Here is a 23,269-nt window from a genome sequence, read left to right as displayed (position 1 = left end):
AGTTGGTCATCTTCAGCTGCTGCTGCTTTGTTGGCAGACATGAAGTGATCCGAGAGTCTCAGTTTCAGTTGCAGAGAATGATCACATCAGAGAAGATGATTTACCCGCTACACATCAGCCTTTCTCGGCAATTATCTGGTTGCATAGAGGAACCGTATGATTCCAGTACCTATATAATGCACATTTGTCAGAGACATTGCTGCTTACGGCCACACCACCCGGAACATGCCTGACCTCGTCTGATCTCGGAAGCCAAGCAGGGTTGGGCCTGGTTAGTACTTGGATGGGAGACCACTTGGGAATACCAAGTGCTCTAAATTTTTTCTCTTCTCTCTACCACCTGCATGTCTTTTGTTGCAACGTCTGATCACCCTGTGACACATGAGGAAGTTGGTCATCTTCAGCTGCTGCTGCTTTGTTGGCAGACATGAAGTGATCTGAGAGTCTCAGTTTCAGTTGCAGAGAATGATCACATCAGAGAAGATGATTTACCCGCTACACATCAGCCTTTCTCGGCAATTATCTGGTTGCATAGAGGAACCGTATGATTTCAGTACCTATATAATGCACATTTGTCAGAGACATTGCTGCTTACGGCCACACCACCCGGAACATGCCTGACCTCGTCTGATCTCGGAAGCCAAGCAGGGTTGGGCCTGGTTAGTACTTGGATGGGAGACCACTTGGGAATACCAGGTGCTGTAAATTTTTTCTCTTCTCTCTACCACCTGCTTGTCTTTTGTTGCAACGTCTGATCACCCTGTGACACATGAGGAAGTTGGTCATCTTCAGCTGCTGCTGCTTTGTTGGCAGACATGAAGTGATCTGAGAGTCTCAGTTTCAGTTGCAGAGAATGATCACATCAGAGAAGATGATTTACCCGCTACACATCAGCCTTTCTCGGCAATTATCTGGTTACATAGAGGAACCGTATGATTCCAGTACCTATATAATGCACATTTGTCAGAGACATTGCTGCTTACGGCCACACCACCCGGAACATGCCTGACCTCGTCTGATCTCAGAACCCAAGCAGGTTTGGGCCTGGTTAGTACTTGGATGGGAGACAGCTTGGGAATACCAGGTGCTGTAAGCTTTTTCTCTTCTCTCTACCACATGCATGTCTTTTGTTGCAACGTCTGATCACCCTGTGACACATGAGGAAGTTGGTCATCTTCAGCTGCTGCTGCTTTGTTGGCTGACACGAAGTGATCTTAGAGTCTCATTTTCAGCTGGAGAAAATTATCACGTCAGGGAACAAGATGTGCCCACTATATATCAGCCTTTTTCGGCAATTATCTTGTTACATAGAGGAACCGTATGATTCCAGTACCTATATAATGCACATTTGTCAGAGACATTGTTGCTTACGGCCACACCACCCTGAATAAGTCTTATCTCGTCTGATCTCGGAAGCCAAGCAGGTTTGGGCCTGGTTAGTACTTGGATGGGAGACTGCTTGGGAATACCAGGTGATGTAATCTTTTTCTCTTCTCTCTACCACCTGCATGTCTTTTGTTGCAATGTCTGATCGCCCTGTGACACATGAGGAAGTTGGTCATCTTCAGCTGCTGCTGCTGCTTTGTTGGCAGACATGAAGTGATCTGAGAGTCTCAGTTTCAGCTGAAGAGAATGATCACATCAGAGAAGATGATATGCCCACTACACATCAGCCTTTCTCGGCAATTATCTGGTTTCATAGAGGAAGTGTATGATTCCAGTACCTATATAATTCACATTTGTAACAAATATTGTTGCTTACCGCCACACCACCCTGAATAAGCCCCACCTTGTCTTATCCTGGAAGCCAAGCAGGGTTGGGTCTGGTTTGTACTTCAATGGGAGACTGCTTGGGAATACCAGGTGCTGTAAGCTTTTTCTCTTCTCTCTACCACCTGCATGTCTTTTGTTGCAACATCTGATCACCCTGTGACACATGAGGAAGTTTGTCATCTTCAGCTTCTGCTACTTTGTTGGCAGACACGAAGTGATCTGAGAGTCTCAGTTTCAACTGAAGAGAATAATCACGTCAGGGAAGAAGATGTGCCCACTACACATAAGCCTTTCTCTGCAATTATCTGGTTACATAGAGGAACCGTATGATTCCAGTACCTATATAATGCACATTTGTCACAGACATTGTCGCTTACGGCCACACCACCCTGAACATGCCTGACCTCGTCTGATCTCGGAAGCCAAGCACGGTTGGCCTGGTTAGTACTTGGGTGGGAGACTGCTTGGGAATACCAGGTGCTGTAAGCTTTATCTCTTCTCTGGACCACCTGAATGTCTTTTGTTGCAACGTCTGATCACCCTGTGACACATGAGGAAGTTGGTCATCTTCAGCTTCTGCTGCTTTGTTGGCAGACACGAAGTGATCTGAGAGTCTCAGTTTCAGCTGCAGAGAATAATCACGTCAGGGAAGAAGATGTGCCCACTACACATAAGCCTTTCTCTGCAATTATCTGGTTACATAGAGGAACCGTATGATTCCAGTACCTATATAATGCACATTTGTCACAGAGATTGTCGCTTACGGCCACACCACCCTGAATATAATATGCCCGACCTCGTCCGATCTCGGAAGCCAAGCGGGGTTGTGCCTGGTTAGTACTTGGGTGGGAGACTGCTTCGGAATACCAGGTGCTGTAAGCTTTTTCTCTTTTCTCTACCACCTGCATGTCTTTTGTTGCAACGTCTGATCACCCTGTGACACATGAGGAAGGTGGTCATCTTCAGCTGCTGCTGCTTTGTTGGCAGACACGAAGTGATCTGAGAGTCTCAGTTTCAGCTGCAGAGAATAATCACATCAGGGAAGAAGATGTGCCCACTACAAGTCAGCCTTTCTCGGCAATTATCTGGTTACATAGAGGAACCGTATGATTCCAGTACCTATATAATGCACATTTGTCACAGACCATGTTGCTTACGGCCACACCACCCTGAACATGCCCGACCTCGTCTGATCTCGGAAGCCAAGGAGGGTTGGGCCTGGTTAGTACTTAAATGGGAGACCGCTTGGGAATACCAGGAGCTGTAAGCTTTTTGTCTTCTCTCGACCACCTGCATGTCTTTTGTTGCAACGTCTGATCCCCCTGTGACACATGAGGAAGTTGGTCATCTTCAGCTGCTGCTGCTTTGTTGGCAGACACGAAGTGATCTGAGAGTCTCAGTTTCAGCTGCAGAGAATAATCACATCAGGGAAGAAGATGTGCCCATAACAAGTCAGCCTTTCTCATCAATTATCTGGTTACATAGAGGAATTGTATGATTCCAGTACCTATATAATGCACATTTGTCACAGAAATTGTTCCTTACGGCCACACCACCCTGAATAAGCCCGACCTCGTCTGATCTCGGAAGCCAAGGAGGGTTGGGCCTGGTTAGTACTTTAATGGGAGACTGCTTGGGAATACCAGGTGCTGTAAGCATATTCTCTTCTCTCTACAACCTGCATGTCTTTTGTTGCAACGTCTGATCACCCTGTGACACATGAGAAAGTTGGCCATCTTCAGCTGCTGCTGCTTTGTTGGAAGACACGAAGTGATCTGAGAGTCTCAGTTTCAGCTGAAGAGAATAATCACGTCAGGGAAGAAGATGTGCCAACTACACATCAGCCTTTCTCAGCAATTATCTGGTTACATAGAGGAACCGTATGATTCCTGTACTTATATAATGCACATTTGTCAGACACATTGATACTTACGGCCACACCACCCGGAACATGCCTGACCTCGTCTGATCTCGGAAGCCAAGCAGGGTTGGGCCTGGTTAGTACTTGGATGGGAGACCGCTTGGGAATACCAGGTGCTGTAAGCTTCTTCTCTACTCTCTACCACCTGCATGTATTTTGTTGCAAGGTCTGATCGCCCTGTGACACATGAGGAAGTTGGTCATCTTCAGCTTCTGCTGCTTTGTTGGCAGACACAAAGTGATCTGAGAGTCTCACTTTCAGCTCAAGAGAATAATCACGTCAGGGAAGAAGATGTGCCCACTACTTATCAGCTTTTCTCGGCAATTATCTGGTTACATAGAGGAACTGTATGATTCCAGTACCTATATAATGCACATTTGTCACAGTTATGGTTGCTTACGGCCACACCACCCTGAACATGCCCGACCTCGTCTGATCTCGGAAGCCAAGGAGGGTTGGGCCTGGTTAGTACTTAAATGGGAGACAGCTTGGGAATACCAGGTGCTGTAAGCTTTTTCTCTTCTCTCTACCACCTGCATGTCTTTTGTTGCAACGTCTGATCACCCTGTGACACATGAGGAAGTTGGTCATCTTCAGCTGCTGCTGCTTTGTTGGCAGACACAAAGTGATCTGAGAGTCTCAGTTTCAGCTGCAGAGAATAATCACATCAGGGAAGAAGATGTGCCCACTACAAGTCAGCCTTTCTCGGCAATTATCTGGTTACATAGAGGAACCGTATGATTCCAGTACCTATATAATGCACATTTGTCACAGACCATGTTGCTTACGGCCACACCACCCTGAACATGCCCGATCTCGTCTGATCTCGGAAGCCAAGGAGGGTTGGGCTTGGTTAGTACTTAAATGGGAGACCGCTTGGGAATACCAGGTGCTGTAAGCTTTATCTCTTCTCTGGACCACCTGAATGTCTTTTGTGGCAACGTCTGATCCTCCTGTGACACATGAGGAAGTTGGTCATCTTCAGCTGCTGCTGCTTCTTTGTTGGCAGACACGAAGTGATCTGATAGTCTCAATTTCAGCTGCAGAGAATAATCACATCAGGGAAGAAGATGTGCCCATAACAAGTCAGCCTTTCTCGGCAATTATCTGGTTACATAGAGGAACCGTATGATTCCAGTACCTATATAATGCACATTTGTCACAGAAATTGTTCCTTACGGCCACACCACCCTGAACATGCCCGACCTCGTCTGATCTCGGAAGCCAAGCAGGGTTGAGCCTCCTTAGTACTTGGATGGGAGACTGCTTTGGAATAACAGGTGCCGTAAGCGTTTTCTCTTCTCTCTACAACCTGCATGTCTTTTGTTGCAACGTCTGATCACCCTGTGACACATGAGGAAGTTGGTCATCTTCAGCTGCTGCTGCTTTGTTGGCTGACACAATGTGATCTGAGAGTCTCAGTTTCAGTTGCAGAGAATGATCACATCAGAGAAGATGATATGCCCGCTACACATCAGCCTTTCTCTGCAATTATCTGGGTGCATAGAGGAACTGTATGATTCCAGTACCTTTATAATGCACATTTGTCAAAGTTATGGTTAATTATGGCCACACCACCCTGAAAATGCCTGACCACGTCTGATCTCGGAAGCCAAGCAGGTTTTGGCCTGGTTAGTACTTGAATGGTAGACCGCTTGGGAATACCAGGTGCCTTAAGCTTTTTCTCTTCTCTCTACCACCTGCATGTCTTTTGTTGCAACGTCTGATCACCCTGTGACACATGAGGAAGTTGGTCATCTTCAGCTTCTGCTGCTTTGTTGGCAGACACGAAGTGATCTGAGAGTCTCAGTTTCAGCTGAAGAGAATGATCACATCAGAGAAGATGATATGCCCGCTACACATCAGCCTTTCTCGGCAATTATCTGGTTGCATAGAGGAACCGTATGATTCCACTACCTATATAATGCACATTTGTCAGAAACATTGTTGCTTACGGCCACACCACCCTGAACATGCCCGACCTCGTCTGATCTCGGAAGCCAAGCAGGGTTGAGCCTGCTTAGTACTTGGATGGGAGACTGCTTGGGAATACCAGGTGCTGTAAGCTTCTTCTCTTCTCTCTACCACCTGCATGTCTTTTGTTGCAACGTCTGATCATCCTGTGACACATGAGGAAGTTGGTCATCTTCAGCAGCTGCTGCTTCTTTGTTGGCAGACACGAAGTGATCTGAGAGTCTCAGTTTCAGCTGCAGAGAATAATCACATCAGGGAAGAAGATGTGCCCACTACAAGTCAGCCTTTCTCTGCAATTATCTGGTTACATAGAAGAAGTGTATGATTCCAGTACCTATATAATGCACATTTGTCACAGCTTTTGTTGCTTACGGCCGCACCACCCTGAATATGCCCGACCTCGTCTGATCTTGGAAGCCAAGGAGGGTTGGGCGTGGTTAGTACTTGGATGGAAGACCTCTTGGGAATACCAGGTACTGTAAGCGTTTTCTCTTCTCTCTACCACCTGCATGTCTTTTGTTGCAACGCCTGATCACCCTGTGACACATGAGGAAGTTGGTCATCTTCAGCTGCTGCTTCTTTGTTGGCAGACACGAAGTGATCTGAGAGTCTCAATTTCAGCTGCAGAGAATGATCACATCAGAGAAGAAGATGTGCCCACTACAAGTCAGCCTTTCTCGGCAATTATCTGGTTGCATAGAGGAACTGTATGATTTCAGTACCTATATAATGCACATTTGTCAGAGACATTGTTGCTTACGGCCACACAACCCTGAACATGCCCGACCTCGTCTGATCTCGGAAGCCAAGCACAGTACGGCCTGGTTTGTACTTGGATGGAAGACCTCTTGGTCATCTTCAGCTACTGCTGCTTTGTTGGCAGACACGAAGTGATCTGAGAGTCTCAGTTTCAGTTGCAGAGAATGATCACATGAGGGAAGAAGATTTGCCCACTACAAGTCTGCCTTTCTCGGCAATTATCTGGTTACATAGAGGAACCGTATGATTCCAGTACCTATATAATGCACATTTGTCACAGACATTGTTGCTTACGGCCACACCACCCTGAACATGCCCGACCTCGTCTGATCTCGGTAGCCAAGGACGGTTGGGCCTGGTTAGTACTTAAATGGGAGACCGCTTGGGAATACCAGGAGCTGTAAGCTTTTTGTCTTCTCTCGACCACCTGCATGTCTTTTGTTGCAACGTCTGATCACCCTGTGACACATGAGGAAGTTGGTCATCTTCAGCTGCTGCTGCTTCTTTGTTGGCAGACACGAAGTGATCTGAGAGTCTCAATTTCAGCTGCAGAGAATAATCACATCAGGGAAGAAGATGTGCCCACTACAAGTCAGCCTTTCTCGGCAATTATCTGGTTACATAGAGGAAGTGTATGATTCCAGTACCTATATAATGCACATTTGTCACAGTTATGGTTGCTTACGGCCACACCACCCTGAACATACCCGACCTCGTCTGATCTCGGAAGCCAAGGAGGGTTGGGCGTGCTTAGTACTTGGATGGAAGACCTCTTGGGAATACCAGGTGCTGTAAGCTTTTTCTCTTCTCTCGACCACCTGCATGTCTTTTGTTGCAATGTCTGATCACCCTGTGACACATGAGGAAGGTGGTCATCTTCAGCTGCTGCTGCTTTGTTGGCAGACACAAAGTGATCTGAGAGTCTCAGTTTCAGTTGCAGAGAATGATCACATCAGAGAAGATGATATGCCCGCTACACATCAGCCTTTCTCGGCAATTATCTGGTTGCATAGAGGAACCGTATGATTCCAGTACCTATATAATGCACATTTGTCAGAGACATTGTTGCTTACGGCCACACCACCCTGAACATGCCCGACCTCGTCTGATCTCGGAAGCCAAGGAGGGTTGGGCGTGGTTAGTATTTGGATGGAAGACCTCTTGGGAATACCAGGTGCTGTAAGCTTTTTCTCTTCTCTCGACCACCTGCATGTCTTTTGTTGCAACGTCTGATCACCCTGTGACACATGAGAAAGGTGGTCATTTTCAGCTGCTGCTGCTTTGTTGGCAGACACGAAGTGATCTGAGAGTCTCAGTTTCAGCTGCAGAGAATAATCACGTCAGGGAAGAAGATGTGCCCACTACAAGTCATCTTTTTTCTGCAATTATCTGGTTACATAGAGGGACCGTATGATTCCAGTACCTATATAATGCACATTTGTCACAGAGATTGTTGCTTACGGCCAAACCACCCTGAATATGTCTGACCTCGTCTGATCTCAGAAGCCAAGCAGTGTTGGGCCTGGTTAGTACTTAAATGGGAGACCGCTTGGGAATACCAGGTGCTATAAGCTTTTTGTCTTCTCTTGACCACCTGCATGTCTTTTGTTGCAACGTCTGATCACCCTGTGACACATGAGGAAGTTGGTCATCTTCAGCTGCTGCTGCTTTGTTGGCAGACACGAAGTGATCTGAGAGTCTCAGTTTCAGCTGGAGAGAATGATCACATCAGAGAAGATGATATGCCCACTACACATCAGCCTTTCTCTGCAATTATCTGGTTACATAGAGGAAGTGTATGATTCCAGTACTTAGCAGCCACCACCCCAAGGCCCCTAAGGGACCCCGCCCCACACCGCAAGACAGCCCCACCTGCAAGCCCCCAAAACTGCCCTCCAAGCCCGACACACAGTCCCCCCCAGCAATGACCAACCCGGTCCCCACGACCCGAGAGACCACCAGACGCCCGAAGCCACACAGTTAATCAGCGGGGACCAGAGAGAATGAAATTCAGCCAATTGATGTTTTAAGGAGGCAGACATTGTTCCCATGCTAATATAATCTAAAAGAACATTTCTAAACAGGTTAATACACAGACTGTTTTTCGCTTTCCAGTTCATGAGAATAGTTTTCTTTGCGATACATAACACTGCGAGGACCATGCAAACAAGCAGAGAAAAAACAAACACACAAACAAACAAAAACAAGCACAAGTAGTGGCAATCGCATACAACACAACTGTGCATATAGATGACCTGAGGCGACATGGTAATACATCAACTGCTACTGGACTAATGAATGTGTATTGTGTGTGTGTGTGTGTGTGTGTGTGTGAGAACATGCAACACCCATGGCACAGGACCTACATGATAACCGTTCTTACTTACAACCACGCATCCACCCAGAAGACAGCAGTGGAAGCCCCCGGACAGAGCCCCCATAAGCATAGGGCAGAGGCGCCCGGGAGCCAGGGGCAACAGCCCACCGACCCCACCAGGCCCCAGCCGCCCAGACATGGGCCGTGCACCGGACCCGGCCCCAGGAGCCCGAGCGCCCCAAAACCCCCCGGCAGAGGCCCCACCCAATACCCGGGAGGGCCAAGCGCCCCAGACAGCCACGCAGTGGGTCAGCGCCTGCCCCAGTGCCCCTGGCCAAGAGCCCTGGCAGTCAAGACGTGCCCACAGGTGGGTGAAGTCGCGAGGAGTGGGGAGAGGCAACGCCGCCCCCCCATTGGGAGAAGCACAGGCAGGCCAGGCGACAGCAAGTCCCAGACCCAGGCCCAATCATCACCACACACACTTTCACGTCCCATACATCCACACATCCACACGTCATCCCTCCCTTGACTCCGCTGGGGTCTAGCACAGTGGGCACACCATGGGGCCAGCAGCCCCCCAGCCACCACAGACCCTGAACCAGCAGAATAATTAATTCCTCCTGGCCACTCCTTCCCGAGCAGCAACCAGGAAGTAGGGGTGTGAGAAGACCCCTCCCCTCACCCTTCTGGCTCTTCAATATTTTCTAATAGTGAGCGATTAAAATTGAGGGGCAGCCAACCTTGTAGAACTGGGAGCGCGGCCCTCTGGGCAGCCTACATACCCAAAGAGCCCCGTCCACCAGATGCCACTCAGTGCAACCACCCCCCAAGACCTAATGTGTGTGTGTGTGTTTGATAAGTAGTGATGTCTAAGGTGTAATTAAAACAGGGGCGGGGAACTGCAGAGTGCAGCCAAGGGGACCACCTACGTGGTCCCATCCACTACACCCCACAGAACACACACGCCCCCCAAAACCCTTCATGTGTGAGTGTGTGCTGTGTACAGGAGCCAAAAGGGAGAGGGTATGGGGATATACACCGGGGGAGCTACTCTCCCCCGGAGAGGGCTGCCAGGGCCTTGCTGCAATAGGCACCCCCGCTACCTGGGACCCAGCACAGGGCAGGAGGGCCTGATGTCCACCAGGCTCGGGGCTTGCAGCGACCATATTCCGGGAGCTACTGTACCCCCAGAAGGTACCCACCCCGCCCAACCCCACTCAACCCAACCCCATCCCACCCCGGAGGACCTCTACAAAAAAACAAACAAACCACCCGGTCACACCAGACGCAGCAGCCCGGGCCTGAGACCCACCATCACCCAGGCCCCCCCCTCAACAGAGGAAAAGCACCCCCCCACCGCACGCCCCAACAGCCTAAAGAAAACAACCACCTGCGGATACCCTGGAGGTCCCAGAGCAACAAGCCTGGCACCAGGACCTGCACCAACCCACCCATACTGTGGCATGTCCAGGGCAACCCAGCCCCCCCGGGCGCAAGGCAGCGCCCAGCCACCAGGGCCCAGGCCCAGCACCACCACCCACGCCAGAGCGGCCCAGCCACCCGGTACAGAGCCAGCAGCCACCACCCCAAGGCCCCTAAGGGACCCCGCCCCACACAGCAAGACATCCCCACCCGCAAGCCCCCAAAACTGCCCTCCAAGCCCGACACACAGTCCCCCCCAGCAATGACCAACCCGGTCCCCACGACCCGAGAGACCACCAGACGCCCAAAGCCACACAGCCCCCCCCAGCACACACCCAACCGCCCAGAGCGACGGGACAGCAACCCACCACCACCACTATGTGATAAAGCTAATCAGCGGGGACCAGAGAGAATGAAATTCAGCCAATTGATGTTTTGAGGAGGCAGACATTGTTTCCATGCTAATATAATCTAAAATAACATTTCTAAACTGCTTAATACACAGACTGTTTTTCGCTTTCCAGGTCATGAGAATAGTTTTCTTTGCGATACATAACACTGCGAGGACCATGCAAACAAGCAGAGAAAAAACAAACACACAAACAAACAAAAACAAGCACAAGTAGTGGCAATCGCATACAACACAACTGTGCATATAGATGACCTGAGGCGACATGGTAATACATCAACTGCTACTGGACTAATGAATGTGTATTGTGTGTGTGTGTGTGAGAACATGCAACACCCATGGCACAGGACCTACATGATAACCGTTCTTACTTATGAGTGTATAAGTGTACACGGCCACAATCCACAGCCCCCCCAAGCAATCAGAAACAGGCAGAGAGGCCCACAAGACCCAGGCCACCAGCAGCCCCCACGGAGCACAGAACCCAGGATACCCACCGCAGGGACAACCACGCATCCACCCAGAAGACAGCAGTGGAAGCCCCCGGACAGAGCCCCCATAAGCATAGGGCAGAGGCGCCCGGGAGCCAGGGGAAACAGCCCACCGACCCCACCAGGCCCCAGCAGCCCAGACATGGGCCGTGCACCGGACCCGGCCCCAGGAGCCCGAGCGCCCCAAAACCCCCCGGCAGAGGCCCCACCCAATACCCGGGAGGGCCAAGCGCCCCAGACAGCCATGCAGTGGGTCAGCGCCTGCCTCAGTGCCCCTGGCCAAGAGCCCTGGCAGTCAAGACGTGCCCACAGGTGGGTGAAGTCGCGAGGAGTGGGGAGAGGCAACGCCGCCCCCCCATTGGGAGAAGCACAGGCAGGCCAGGCGACAGCAAGTCCCAGACCCAGGCCCAATCATCACCACACACACTTTCACGTCCCATACATCACCACGTCATCCCTCCCTTGACTCCGCTGGGGTCTAGCACAGTGGGCACACCATGGGGCCAGCAGCCCCCCAGCCACCACAGACCCTGAACCAGCAGAATAATTAATTCCTGCTGGCCACTCCTTCCCGAGCAGCAACCAGGAAGCAGGGGTGTGAGAAGACCCCTCCCCTCACCCTTCTGGCTCTTCAATATTTTCTAATAGTGAGCGATTAAAATTGAGGGGCAGCCAACCTTGTAGAACTGGGAGCGCGGCCCTCTGGGCAGCCTACATACCCAAAGAGCCCCGTCCACCAGATGCCACTCAGTGCAACCACCCCCCAAGACCTAATGTGTGTGTGTGTGTTTGATAAGTAGTGATGTCTAAGGTGTAATTAAAACAGGGGCGGGGAACTGCAGAGTGCAGCCAAGGGGACCACCTACGTGGCCCCATCCACTACACCCCACAGAACACACACGCCCCCCAAAACCCTTCATGTGTGAGTGTGTGCTGTGTACAGGAGCCAAAAGGGAGAGGGTATGGGGATATACACCGGGAGAGCTACTCTCCCCCGGAGAGGGCAGCCAGGGCCTGGCTGCAATAGGCACCCCCGCTACCTGGGACCCAGCACAGGGCAGGAGGGCCTGATGTCCACCAGGCTCGGGGCTTGCAGCGACCATATTCCGGGAGCTACTGTACCCCCAGAAGGTACCCACCCCGCCCCACCCCACTCAACCCAACCCCACCCCACCCCGGAGGACCTCTACAAACAAACACACAAACAACAACAAACAAACCACCCGGTCACACCAGACGCAGCAGCCCGGGCCTGAGACCCACCATCACCCTGGCCCCCCCCCATCAGGGGAAAAGCAACCCCCCCACCGCACGCCCCAACACCCTAAAGAAAACAACCACCTGCGGACACCCTGGAGGTCCCAGAGCAACAAGCCTGGCACCAGGACCTGCACTAACCCACCCATACTGTGGCATGTCCAGGGCAACCCAGCCCCCCCGGGCGCAAGGCAGCGCCCAGCCACCAGGTCCCAGGCCCAGCACTACTACCCACGCCAGAGCGGCCCGGCCACCCGGTACAGAGCCAGCAGCCACCACCCCAAGGCCCCTAAGGGACCCCGCCCCACACAGCAAGACAGCCCCACCCGCAAGCCCCCAAAACTGCCCTCCAAGCCCGACACACAGTCCCCCCCAGCAATGACCAACCCGGTCCCCACGACCCGAGAGACCACCAGACGCCCAAAGCCACACAGCCCCCCCCAGCACACACCCAACCGCCCAGAGCGACGGGACAGCAACCCACCACCACCACTATGTGATAAAGCTAATCAGCGGGGACCAGAGAGAATGAAATTCAGCCAATTGATGTTTTGAGGAGGCAGACATTGTTTCCATGCTAATATAATCTAAAATAACATTTCTAAACTGCTTAATACACAGACTGTTTTTCGCTTTCCAGGTCATGAGAATAGTTTTCTTTGCGATACATAACACTGCGAGGACCATGCAAACAAGCAGAGAAAAAACAAACACACAAACAAACAAAAACAAGCACAAGTAGTGGCAATCGCATACAACACAACTGTGCATATAGATGACCTGAGGCGACATGGTAATACATCAACTGCTACTGCACTAATGAATGTGTATTGTGTGTGTGTGTGTGTGTGTGAGAACATGCAACACCCATGGCACAGGACCTACATGATAACTGTTCTTACTTATGAGTGTATAAGTGTACACGGCCACAATCCACAGCCCCCCCCCAAGCAATCAGAAACAGGCAGAGAGGCCCACAAGACTCAGGCCACCAGCAGCCCCCACGGAGCACAGAACCCAGGATACCCACCGCAGGGACAACCACGCATCCACCCAGAAGACAGCAGTGGAAGCCCCCGGACAGAGCCCCCATAAGCATAGGGCAGAGGCGCCCGGGAGCCAGGGGCAACAGCCCACCGACCCCACCAGGCCCCAGCCGCCCAGACATGGGCCGTGCACCGGACCCGGCCCCAGGAGCCCGAGCGCCCCAAAACCCCCCGGCAGAGGCCCCACCCAATACCCGTGAGGGCCAAGCGCCCCAGACAGCCATGCAGTGGGTCAGCGCCTGCCTCAGTGCCCCTGGCCAAGAGCCCTGGCAGTCAAGACGTGCCCACAGGTGGGTGAAGTCGCGAGGAGTGGGGAGAGGCAACGCCGCCCCCCCATTGGGAGAAGCACAGGCAGGCCAGGCGACAGCAAGTCCCAGACCCAGGCCCAATCATCACCACACACACTTTCACGTCCCATACATCCACACGTCATCCCTCCCTTGACTCCGCTGGGGTCTAGCACAGTGGGCACACCATGGGGCCAGCAGCCCCCCAGCCACCACAGACCCTGAACCAGCAGAATAATTAATTCCTCCTGGCCACTCCTTCCCGAGCAGCAACCAGGAAGCAGGGGTGTGAGAAGACCCCTCCCCTCACCCTTCTGGCTCTTCAATATTTTCTAATAGTGAGCGATTAAAATTGAGGGGCAGCCAACCTTGTAGAACTGGGAGCGCGGCCCTCTGGGCAGCCTACATACCCAAAGAGCCCCGTCCACCAGATGCCACTCAGTGCAACCACCCCCCAAGACCTAATGTGTTTTTGTGTGTTTGATAAGTAGTGATGTCTAAGGTGTAATTAAAACAGGGGCGGGGAACTGCAGAGTGCAGCCAAGGGGACCACCTACGTGGCCCCATCCACTACACCCCACAGAACACACACGCCCCCCAAAACCCTTCATGTGTGAGTGTGTGCTGTGTACAGGAGCCAAAAGGGAGAGGGTATGGGGATATACACCGGGGGGGCTACTCTCCCCCGGAGAGGGCTGCCAGGGCCTGGCTGCAATAGGCACCCCCGTTACCTGGGACCCAGCACAGGGCAGGAGGGCCTGATGTCCACCAGGCTCGGGGCTTGCAGCGACCATATTCCGGGAGCTACTGTACCCCCAGAAGGTACCCACCCCGCCCAACCCCACTCAACCCAACCCCATCCCACCCCGGAGGACCTCTACAAAAAAACAAACAAACCACCCGGTCACACCAGACGCAGCAGCCCGGGCCTGAGACCCACCATCACCCAGGCCCCCCCCTCAACAGAGGAAAAGCACCCCCCCACCGCACGCCCCAACACCCTAAAGAAAACAACCACCTGCGGATACCCTGGAGGTCCCAGAGCAACAAGCCTGGCACCAGGACCTGCACCAACCCACCCATACTGTGGCATGTCCAGGGCAACCCAGCCCCCCCGGGCGCAAGGCAGCGCCCAGCCACCAGGGCCCAGGCCCAGCACCACCACCCACGCCAGAGCGGCCCAGCCACCCGGTACAGAGCCAGCAGCCACCACCCCAAGGCCCCTAAGGGACCCCGCCCCACACAGCAAGACATCCCCACCCGCAAGCCCCCAAAACTGCCCTCCAAGCCCGACACACAGTCCCCCCCAGCAATGACCAACCCGGTCCCCACGACCCGAGAGACCACCAGACGCCCAAAGCCACACAGCCCCCCCCAGCACACACCCAACCGCCCAGAGCGACGGGACAGCAACCCACCACCACCACTATGTGATAAAGCTAATCAGCGGGGACCAGAGAGAATGAAATTCAGCCAATTGATGTTTTGAGGAGGCAGACATTGTTTCCATGCTAATATAATCTAAAATAACATTTCTAAACTGCTTAATACACAGACTGTTTTTCGCTTTCCAGGTCATGAGAATAGTTTTCTTTGCGATACATAACACTGCGAGGACCATGCAAACAAGCAGAGAAAAAACAAACACACAAACAAACAAAAACAAACACAAGTAGTGGCAATCGCATACAACACAACTGTGCATATAGATGACCTGAGGCGACATGGTAATACATCAACTGCTACTGGACTAATGAATGTGTATTGTGTGTGTGTGTGTGAGAACATGCAACACCCATGGCACAGGACCTACATGATAACCGTTCTTACTTATGAGTGTATAAGTGTACACGGCCACAATCCACAGCCCCCCCAAGCAATCAGAAACAGGCAGAGAGGCCCACAAGACCCAGGCCACCAGCAGCCCCCACGGAGCACAGAACCCAGGATACCCACCGCAGGGACAACCACGCATCCACCCAGAAGACAGCAGTGGAAGCCCCCGGACAGAGCCCCCATAAGCATAGGGCAGAGGCGCCCGGGAGCCAGGGGCAACAGCCCACCGACCCCACCAGGCCCCAGCAGCCCAGACATGGGCCGTGCACCGGACCCGGCCCCAGGAGCCCGAGCGCCCCAAAACCCCCCGGCAGAGGCCCCACCCAATACCCGGGAGGGCCAAGCGCCCCAGACAGCCATGCAGTGGGTCAGCGCCTGCCTCAGTGCCCCTGGCCAAGAGCCCTGGCAGTCAAGACGTGCCCACAGGTGGGTGAAGTCGCGAGGAGTGGGGAGAGGCAACGCCGCCCCCCCATTGGGAGAAGCACAGGCAGGCCAGGCGACAGCAAGTCCCAGACCCAGGCCCAATCATCACCACACACACTTTCACGTCCCATACATCCACACGTCATCCCTCCCTTGACTCCGCTGGGGTCTAGCACAGTGGGCACACCATGGGGCCAGCAGCCCCCCAGCCACCACAGACCCTGAACCAGCAGAATAATTAATTCCTGCTGGCCACTCCTTCCCGAGCAGCAACCAGGAAGCAGGGGTGTGAGAAGACCCCTCCCCTCACCCTTCTGGCTCTTCAATATTTTCTAATAGTGAGCGATTAAAATTGAGGGGCAGCCAACCTTGTAGAACTGGGAGCGCGGCCCTCTGGGCAGCCTACATACCCAAAGAGCCCCGTCCACCAGATGCCACTCAGTGCAACCACCCCCCAAGACCTAATGTGTGTGTGTGTGTTTGATAAGTAGTGATGTCTAAGGTGTAATTAAAACAGGGGCGGGGAACTGCAGAGTGCAGCCAAGGGGACCACCTACGTGGCCCCATCCACTACACCCCACAGAACACACACGCCCCCCAAAACCCTTCATGGGTGAGTGTGTGCTGTGTACAGGAGCCAAAAGGGAGAGGGTATGGGGATATACACCGGGAGAGCTACTCTCCCCCGGAGAGGGCAGCCAGGGACTGGCAGCAATAGGCACCCCCGCTACCTGGGACCCAGCACAGGGCAGGAGGGCCTGATGTCCACCAGGCTCGGGGCTTGCAGTGACCATATTCCGGGAGCTACTGTACCCCCAGAAGGTACCCACCCCGCCCAACCCCACTCAACCCAACCCCATCCCACCCCGGAGGACCTCTACAAAAAAACAAACAAACCACCCGGTCACACCAGACGCAGCAGCCCGGGCCTGAGACCCACCATCACCCAGGCCCCCCCCTCAACAGAGGAAAAGCACCCCCCCACCGCATGCCCCAACACCCTAAAGAAAACAACCACCTGCGGATACCCTGGAGGTCCCAGAGCAACAAGCCTGGCACCAGGACCTGCACCAACCCACCCATACTGTGGCATGTCCAGGGCAACCCAGCCCCCCCGGGCGCAAGGCAGCGCCCAGCCACCAGGGCCCAGGCCCAGCACCACCACCCACGCCAGAGCGGCCCAGCTACCCGGTACAGAGCCAGCAGCCACCACCCCAAGGCCCCTAAGGGACCCCGCCCCACACAGCAAGACATCCCCACCCGCAAGCCCCCAAAACTGCCCTCCAAGCCCGACACACAGTCCCCCCCAGCAATGACCAACCCGGTCCCCACGACCCGAGAGACCACCAGACGCCCAAAGCCACACAGCCCCCCCCAGCACACACCCAACCGCCCAGAGCGACGGGACAGCAACCCACCACCACCACTATGTGATAAAGCTAATCAGCGGGGACCAGAGAGAATGAAATTCAGCCAATTGATGTTTTGAGGAGGCAGACATTGTTTCCATGCTAATATAATCTAAAATAACATTTCTAAACTGCTTAATACACAGACTGTTTTTCGCTTTCCAGGTCATGAGAATAGTTTTCTTTGCGATACATAACACTGCGAGGACCATGCAAACAAGCAGAGAAAAAACAAACACACAAACAAACAAAAACAAGCACAAGTAGTGGCAATCGCATACAACACAACTGTGCATATAGATGACCTGAGGCGACATGGTAATACATCAACTGCTACTGGACTAATGAATGTGTATTGTGTGTGTGTGTGTGAGAACATGCAACACCCATGGCACAGGACCTACATGATAACCGTTCTTACTTATGAGTGTATAAGTGTACACGGCCACAATCCACAGCCCCCCCAAGCAATCAGAAACAGGCAGAGAGGCCCACAAGACCCAGGCCACCAGCAGCCCCCACGGAGCACAGAACCCAGGATACCCACCGCAGGGACAACCACGCATCCACCCAGAAGACAGCAGTGGAAGCCCCCGGACAGAGCCCCCATAAGCATAGGGCAGAGGCGCCCGGGAGCCAGGGGCAACAGCCCACCGACCCCACCAGGCCCCAGCAGCCCAGACATGGGCCGTGCACCGGACCCGGCCCCAGGAGCCCGAGCGCCCCAAAACCCCCCGGCAGAGGCCCCACCCAATACCCGGGAGTGCCAAGCGCCCCAGACAGCCATGCAGTGGGTCAGCGCCTGCCTCAGTGCCCCTGGCCAAGAGCCCTGGCAGTCAAGACGTGCCCACAGGTGGGTGAAGTCGCGAGGAGTGGGGAGAGGCAACGCCGCCCCCCCAATGGGAGAAGCACAGGCAGGCCAGGCGACAGCAAGACCCAGACCCAGGCCCAATCATCACCACACACACTTTCACGTCCCATACATCCACACATCATCCCTCCCTTGACTCCGCTGGGGTCTAGCACAGTGGGCACACCATGGGGCCAGCAGCCCCCCAGCCACCACAGACCCTGAACCAGCAGAATAATTAATTCCTGCTGGCCACTCCTTCCCGAGCAGCAACCAGGAAGCAGGGGTGTGAGAAGACCCCTCCCCTCACCCTTCTGGCTCTTCAATATTTTCTAATAGTGAGCGATTAAAATTGAGGGGCAGCCAACCTTGTAGAACTGGGAGCGCGGCCCTCTGGGCAGCCTACATACCCAAAGAGCCCCGTCCACCAGATGCCACTCAGTGCAACCACCCCCCAAGACCTAACGTGTGTGTGTGTGTTTGATAAGTAGTGATGTCTAAGGTGTAATTAAAACAGGGGCGGGGAACTGCAGAGTGCAGCCAAGGGGACCACCTACGTGGCCCCATCCACTACACCCCACAGAACACACACGCCCCCCAAAACCTTTCATGGGTGAGTGTGTGCTGTGTACAGGAGCCAAAAGGGAGAGGGTATGGGGATATACACCGGGAGAGCTACTCTCCCCCGGAGAGGGCAGCCAGGGAATGGCAGCAATAGGCACCCCCGCTACCTGGGACCCAGCACAGGGCAGGAGGGCCTGATGTCCACCAGGCTCGGGGCTTGCAGCGACCATATTCCGGGAGCTACTGTACCCCCAGAAGGTACCCACCCCGCCCAACCCCACTCAACCCAACCCCATCCCACCCCGGAGGACCTCTACAAAAAAACAAACAAACCACCCGGTCACACCAGACGCAGCAGCCCGGGCCTGAGACCCACCATCACCCAGGCCCCCCCCTCAACAGAGGAAAAGCACCCCCCCACCCTAAAGAAAACAACCACCTGCGGATACCCTGGAGGTCCCAGAGCAACAAGCCTGGCACCAGGACCTGCACCAACCCACCCATACTGTGGCATGTCCAGGGCAACCCAGCCCCCCCGGGCGCAAGGCAGCGCCCAGCCACCAGGGCCCAGGCCCAGCACCACCACCCACGCCAGAGCGGCCCAGCCACCCGGTACAGAGCCAGCAGCCACCACCCCAAGGCCCCTAAGGGACCCCGCCCCACACAGCAAGACATCCCCACCCGCAAGCCCCCAAAACTGCCCTCCAAGCCCGACACACAGTCCCCCCCAGCAATGACCAACCCGGTCCCCACGACCCGAGAGACCACCAGACGCCCAAAGCCACACAGCCCCCCCCAGCACACACCCAACCGCCCAGAGCGACGGGACAGCAACCCACCACCACCACTATGTGATAAAGCTAATCAGCGGGGACCAGAGAGAATGAAATTCAGCCAATTGATGTTTTGAGGAGGCAGACATTGTTTCCATGCTAATATAATCTAAAATAACATTTCTAAACTGCTTAATACACAGACTGTTTTTCGCTTTCCAGGTCATGAGAATAGTTTTCTTTGCGATACATAACACTGCGAGGACCATGCAAACAAGCAGAGAAAAAACAAACACACAAACAAACAAAAACAAGCACAAGTAGTGGCAATCGCATACAACACAACTGTGCATATAGATGACCTGAGGCGACATGGTAATACATCAACTGCTACTGGACTAATGAATGTGTATTGTGTGTGTGTGTGTGAGAACATGCAACACCCATGGCACAGGACCTACATGATAACCGTTCTTACTTATGAGTGTATAAGTGTACACGGCCACAATCCACAGCCCCCCCAAGCAATCAGAAACAGGCAGAGAGGCCCACAAGACCCAGGCCACCAGCAGCCCCCACGGAGCACAGAACCCAGGATACCCACCGCAGGGACAACCACGCATCCACCCAGAAGACAGCAGTGGAAGCCCCCGGACAGAGCCCCCATAAGCATAGGGCAGAGGCGCCCGGGAGCCAGGGGCAACAGCCCACCGACCCCACCAGGCCCCAGCAGCCCAGACATGGGCCGTGCACCGGACCCGGCCCCAGGAGCCCGAGCGCCCCAAAACCCCCCGGCAGAGGCCCCACCCAATACCCGGGAGGGCCAAGCGCCCCAGACAGCCATGCAGTGGGTCAGCGCCTGCCTCAGTGCCCCTGGCCAAGAGCCCTGGCAGTCAAGACGTGCCCACAGGTGGGTGAAGTCGCGAGGAGTGGGGAGAGGCAACGCCGCCCCCCCAATGGGAGAAGCACAGGCAGGCCAGGCGACAGCAAGACCCAGACCCAGGCCCAATCATCACCACACACACTTTCACGTCCCATACATCCACACATCATCCCTCCCTTGACTCCGCTGGGGTCTAGCACAGTGGGCACACCATGGGGCCAGCAGCCCCCCAGCCACCACAGACCCTGAACCAGCAGAATAATTAATTCCTGCTGGCCACTCCTTCCCGAGCAGCAACCAGGAAGCAGGGGTGTGAGAAGACCCCTCCCCTCACCCTTCTGGCTCTTCAATATTTTCTAATAGTGAGCGATTAAAATTGAGGGGCAGCCAACCTTGTAGAACTGGGAGCGCGGCCCTCTGGGCAGCCTACATACCCAAAGAGCCCCGTCCACCAGATGCCACTCAGTGCAACCACCCCCCAAGACCTAATGTGTGTGTGTGTGTTTGATAAGTAGTGATGTCTAAGGTGTAATTAAAACAGGGGCGGGGAACTGCAGAGTGCAGCCAAGGGGACCACTTACGTGGCCCCATCCACTACACCCCACAGAACACACACGCCCCCCAAAACCCTTCATGTGTGAGTGTGTGCTGTGTACAGGAGCCAAAAGGGAGAGGGTATGGGGATATACACCGGGAGAGCTACTCTCCCCCGGAGAGGGCAGCCAGGGACTGGCAGCAATAGGCACCCCCGCTACCTGGGACCCAGCACAGGGCAGGAGGGCCTGATGTCCACCAGGCTCGGGGCTTGCAGCGACCATATTCCGGTAGCTACTGTACCCCCAGAAGGTACCCACCCCGCCCCACCCCACTCAACCCAACCCCACCCCACCCCGGAGGACCTCTACAAACAAACACACAAACAACAACAAACAAACCACCCGGTCACACCAGACGCAGCAGCCCGGGCCTGAGACCCACCATCACCCTGGCCCCCCCCCATCAGGGGAAAAGCAACCCCCCCACCGCACGCCCCAACACCCTAAAGAAAACAACCACCTGCGGACACCCTGGAGGTCCCAGAGCAACAAGCCTGGCACCAGGACCTGCACTAACCCACCCATACTGTGGCATGTCCAGGGCAACCCAGCCCCCCCGGGCGCAAGGCAGCGCCCAGCCACCAGGTCCCAGGCCCAGCACTACCACCCACGCCAGAGCGGCCCGGCCACCCGGTACAGAGCCAGCAGCCACCACCCCAAGGCCCCTAAGGGACCCCGCCCCACACAGCAAGACAGCCCCACCCGCAAGCCCCCAAAACTGCCCTCCAAGCCCGACACACAGTCCCCCCCAGCAATGACCAACCCGGTCCCCACGACCCGAGAGACCACCAGACGCCCAAAGCCACACAGCCCCCCCCAGCACACACCCAACCGCCCAGAGCGACGGGACAGCAACCCACCACCACCACTATGTGATAAAGCTAATCAGCGGGGACCAGAGAGAATGAAATTCAGCCAATTGATGTTTTGAGGAGGCAGACATTGTTTCCATGCTAATATAATCTAAAATAACATTTCTAAACTGCTTAATACACAGACTGTTTTTCGCTTTCCAGGTCATGAGAATAGTTTTCTTTGCGATACATAACACTGCGAGGACCATGCAAACAAGCAGAGAAAAAACAAACACACAAACAAACAAAAACAAGCACAAGTAGTGGCAATCGCATACAACACAACTGTGCATATAGATGACCTGAGGCGACATGGTAATACATCAACTGCTACTGGACTAATGAATGTGTATTGTGTGTGTGTGTGTGTGTGTGTGAGAACATGCAACACCCATGGCACAGGACCTACATGATAACCGTTCTTACTTATGAGTGTATAAGTGTACACGGCCACAATCCACAGCCCCCCCAAGCAATCAGAAACAGGCAGAGAGGCCCACAAGACCCAGGCCACCAGCAGCCCCCACGGAGCACAGAACCCAGGATACCCACCGCAGGGACAACCACGCATCCACCCAGAAGACAGCAGTGGAAGCCCCCGGACAGAGCCCCCATAAGCATAGGGCAGAGGCGCCCGGGAGCCAGGGGCAACAGCCCACCGACCCCACCAGGCCCCAGCCGCCCAGACATGGGCCGTGCACCGGACCCGGCCCCAGGAGCCCGAGCGCCCCAAAACCCCCCGGCAGAGGCCCCACCCAATACCCGGGAGGGCCAAGCGCCCCAGACAGCCATGCAGTGGGTCAGCGCCTGCCTCAGTGCCCCTGGCCAAGAGCCCTGGCAGTCAAGACGTGCCCACACGTGGGTGAAGTCGCGAGGAGTGGGGAGAGGCAACGCCGCCCCCCCATTGGGAGAAGCACAGGCAGGCCAGGCGACAGCAAGTCCCAGACCCAGGTCCAATCATCACCACACACACTTTCACGTCCCATACATCCACACGTCATCCCTCCCTTGACTCCGCTGGGGTCTAGCACAGTGGGCACACCATGGGGCCAGCAGCCCCCCAGCCACCACAGACCCTGAACCAGCAGAATAATTAATTCCTCCTGGCCACTCCTTCCCGAGCAGCAACCAGGAAGCAGGGGTGTGAGAAGACCCCTCCCCTCACCCTTCTGGCTCTTCAATATTTTCTAATAGTGAGCGATTAAAATTGAGGGGCAGCCAACCTTGTAGAACTGGGAGCGCGGCCCTCTGGGCAGCCTACATACCCAAAGAGCCCCGTCCACCAGATGCCACTCAGTGCAACCACCCCCCAAGACCTAATGTGTGTGTGTGTGTTTGATAAGTAGTGATGTCTAAGGTGTAATTAAAACAGGGGCGGGGAACTGCAGAGTGCAGCCAAGGGGACCACCTACGTGGCCCCATCCA

At 54.5% G+C, this 23,269-nt stretch overlaps 1 non-coding gene and 18 pseudogenes across 1 annotated transcript; all 19 read left to right on the top strand.

Annotated features, from left to right (window-relative positions):
• The first annotated feature begins 201 nt into the window (after window positions 1-201).
• LOC140292859 (5S ribosomal RNA) lies at window positions 202-320 on the top strand (annotated as a pseudogene).
• Window positions 321-589: 269 nt separating this feature from the next.
• LOC140300897 (5S ribosomal RNA) lies at window positions 590-708 on the top strand (annotated as a pseudogene).
• Window positions 709-977: 269 nt separating this feature from the next.
• Window positions 978-1,096, top strand: LOC140290097 (5S ribosomal RNA; annotated as a pseudogene).
• A 269-nt stretch (window positions 1,097-1,365) lies between these two features.
• On the top strand, window positions 1,366-1,484 carry LOC140295241 (5S ribosomal RNA; annotated as a pseudogene).
• Window positions 1,485-2,144: 660 nt separating this feature from the next.
• LOC140289536 (5S ribosomal RNA) lies at window positions 2,145-2,262 on the top strand (annotated as a pseudogene).
• Window positions 2,263-2,531: 269 nt separating this feature from the next.
• Window positions 2,532-2,655, top strand: LOC140289241 (5S ribosomal RNA; annotated as a pseudogene).
• Window positions 2,656-2,924: 269 nt separating this feature from the next.
• On the top strand, window positions 2,925-3,043 carry LOC140300601 (5S ribosomal RNA; annotated as a pseudogene).
• Window positions 3,044-3,312: 269 nt separating this feature from the next.
• LOC140284182 (5S ribosomal RNA) lies at window positions 3,313-3,431 on the top strand (annotated as a pseudogene).
• Window positions 3,432-3,700: 269 nt separating this feature from the next.
• LOC140299343 (5S ribosomal RNA) lies at window positions 3,701-3,819 on the top strand (annotated as a pseudogene).
• A 269-nt stretch (window positions 3,820-4,088) lies between these two features.
• Window positions 4,089-4,207, top strand: LOC140317512 (5S ribosomal RNA; annotated as a pseudogene).
• Window positions 4,208-4,476: 269 nt separating this feature from the next.
• LOC140297719 (5S ribosomal RNA) lies at window positions 4,477-4,595 on the top strand. The gene has a single exon (XR_011913430.1). It is a non-coding gene; the product is annotated as a 5S ribosomal RNA (ribosomal RNA).
• A 272-nt stretch (window positions 4,596-4,867) lies between these two features.
• On the top strand, window positions 4,868-4,986 carry LOC140295234 (5S ribosomal RNA; annotated as a pseudogene).
• A 269-nt stretch (window positions 4,987-5,255) lies between these two features.
• Window positions 5,256-5,374, top strand: LOC140296266 (5S ribosomal RNA; annotated as a pseudogene).
• A 269-nt stretch (window positions 5,375-5,643) lies between these two features.
• Window positions 5,644-5,762, top strand: LOC140300017 (5S ribosomal RNA; annotated as a pseudogene).
• A 272-nt stretch (window positions 5,763-6,034) lies between these two features.
• On the top strand, window positions 6,035-6,153 carry LOC140294090 (5S ribosomal RNA; annotated as a pseudogene).
• Window positions 6,154-6,715: 562 nt separating this feature from the next.
• On the top strand, window positions 6,716-6,834 carry LOC140280384 (5S ribosomal RNA; annotated as a pseudogene).
• Window positions 6,835-7,106: 272 nt separating this feature from the next.
• LOC140319697 (5S ribosomal RNA) lies at window positions 7,107-7,225 on the top strand (annotated as a pseudogene).
• Window positions 7,226-7,494: 269 nt separating this feature from the next.
• Window positions 7,495-7,613, top strand: LOC140276475 (5S ribosomal RNA; annotated as a pseudogene).
• A 269-nt stretch (window positions 7,614-7,882) lies between these two features.
• Window positions 7,883-8,001, top strand: LOC140319653 (5S ribosomal RNA; annotated as a pseudogene).
• The last annotated feature ends 15,268 nt before the right edge of the window (window positions 8,002-23,269 follow it).

The sequence above is a fragment of the Leuresthes tenuis genome, unplaced genomic scaffold (genome assembly GCF_036924035.1).
Source record: "Leuresthes tenuis unplaced genomic scaffold, fLeuTen1.0.hap1 SCAF_1, whole genome shotgun sequence".
NCBI lineage: Eukaryota > Metazoa > Chordata > Actinopteri > Atheriniformes > Atherinopsidae > Leuresthes > Leuresthes tenuis.
The sequence above is the reverse complement of the archived record's forward strand: the minus strand, read 5'-3'. Positions and strand labels throughout refer to the sequence as shown.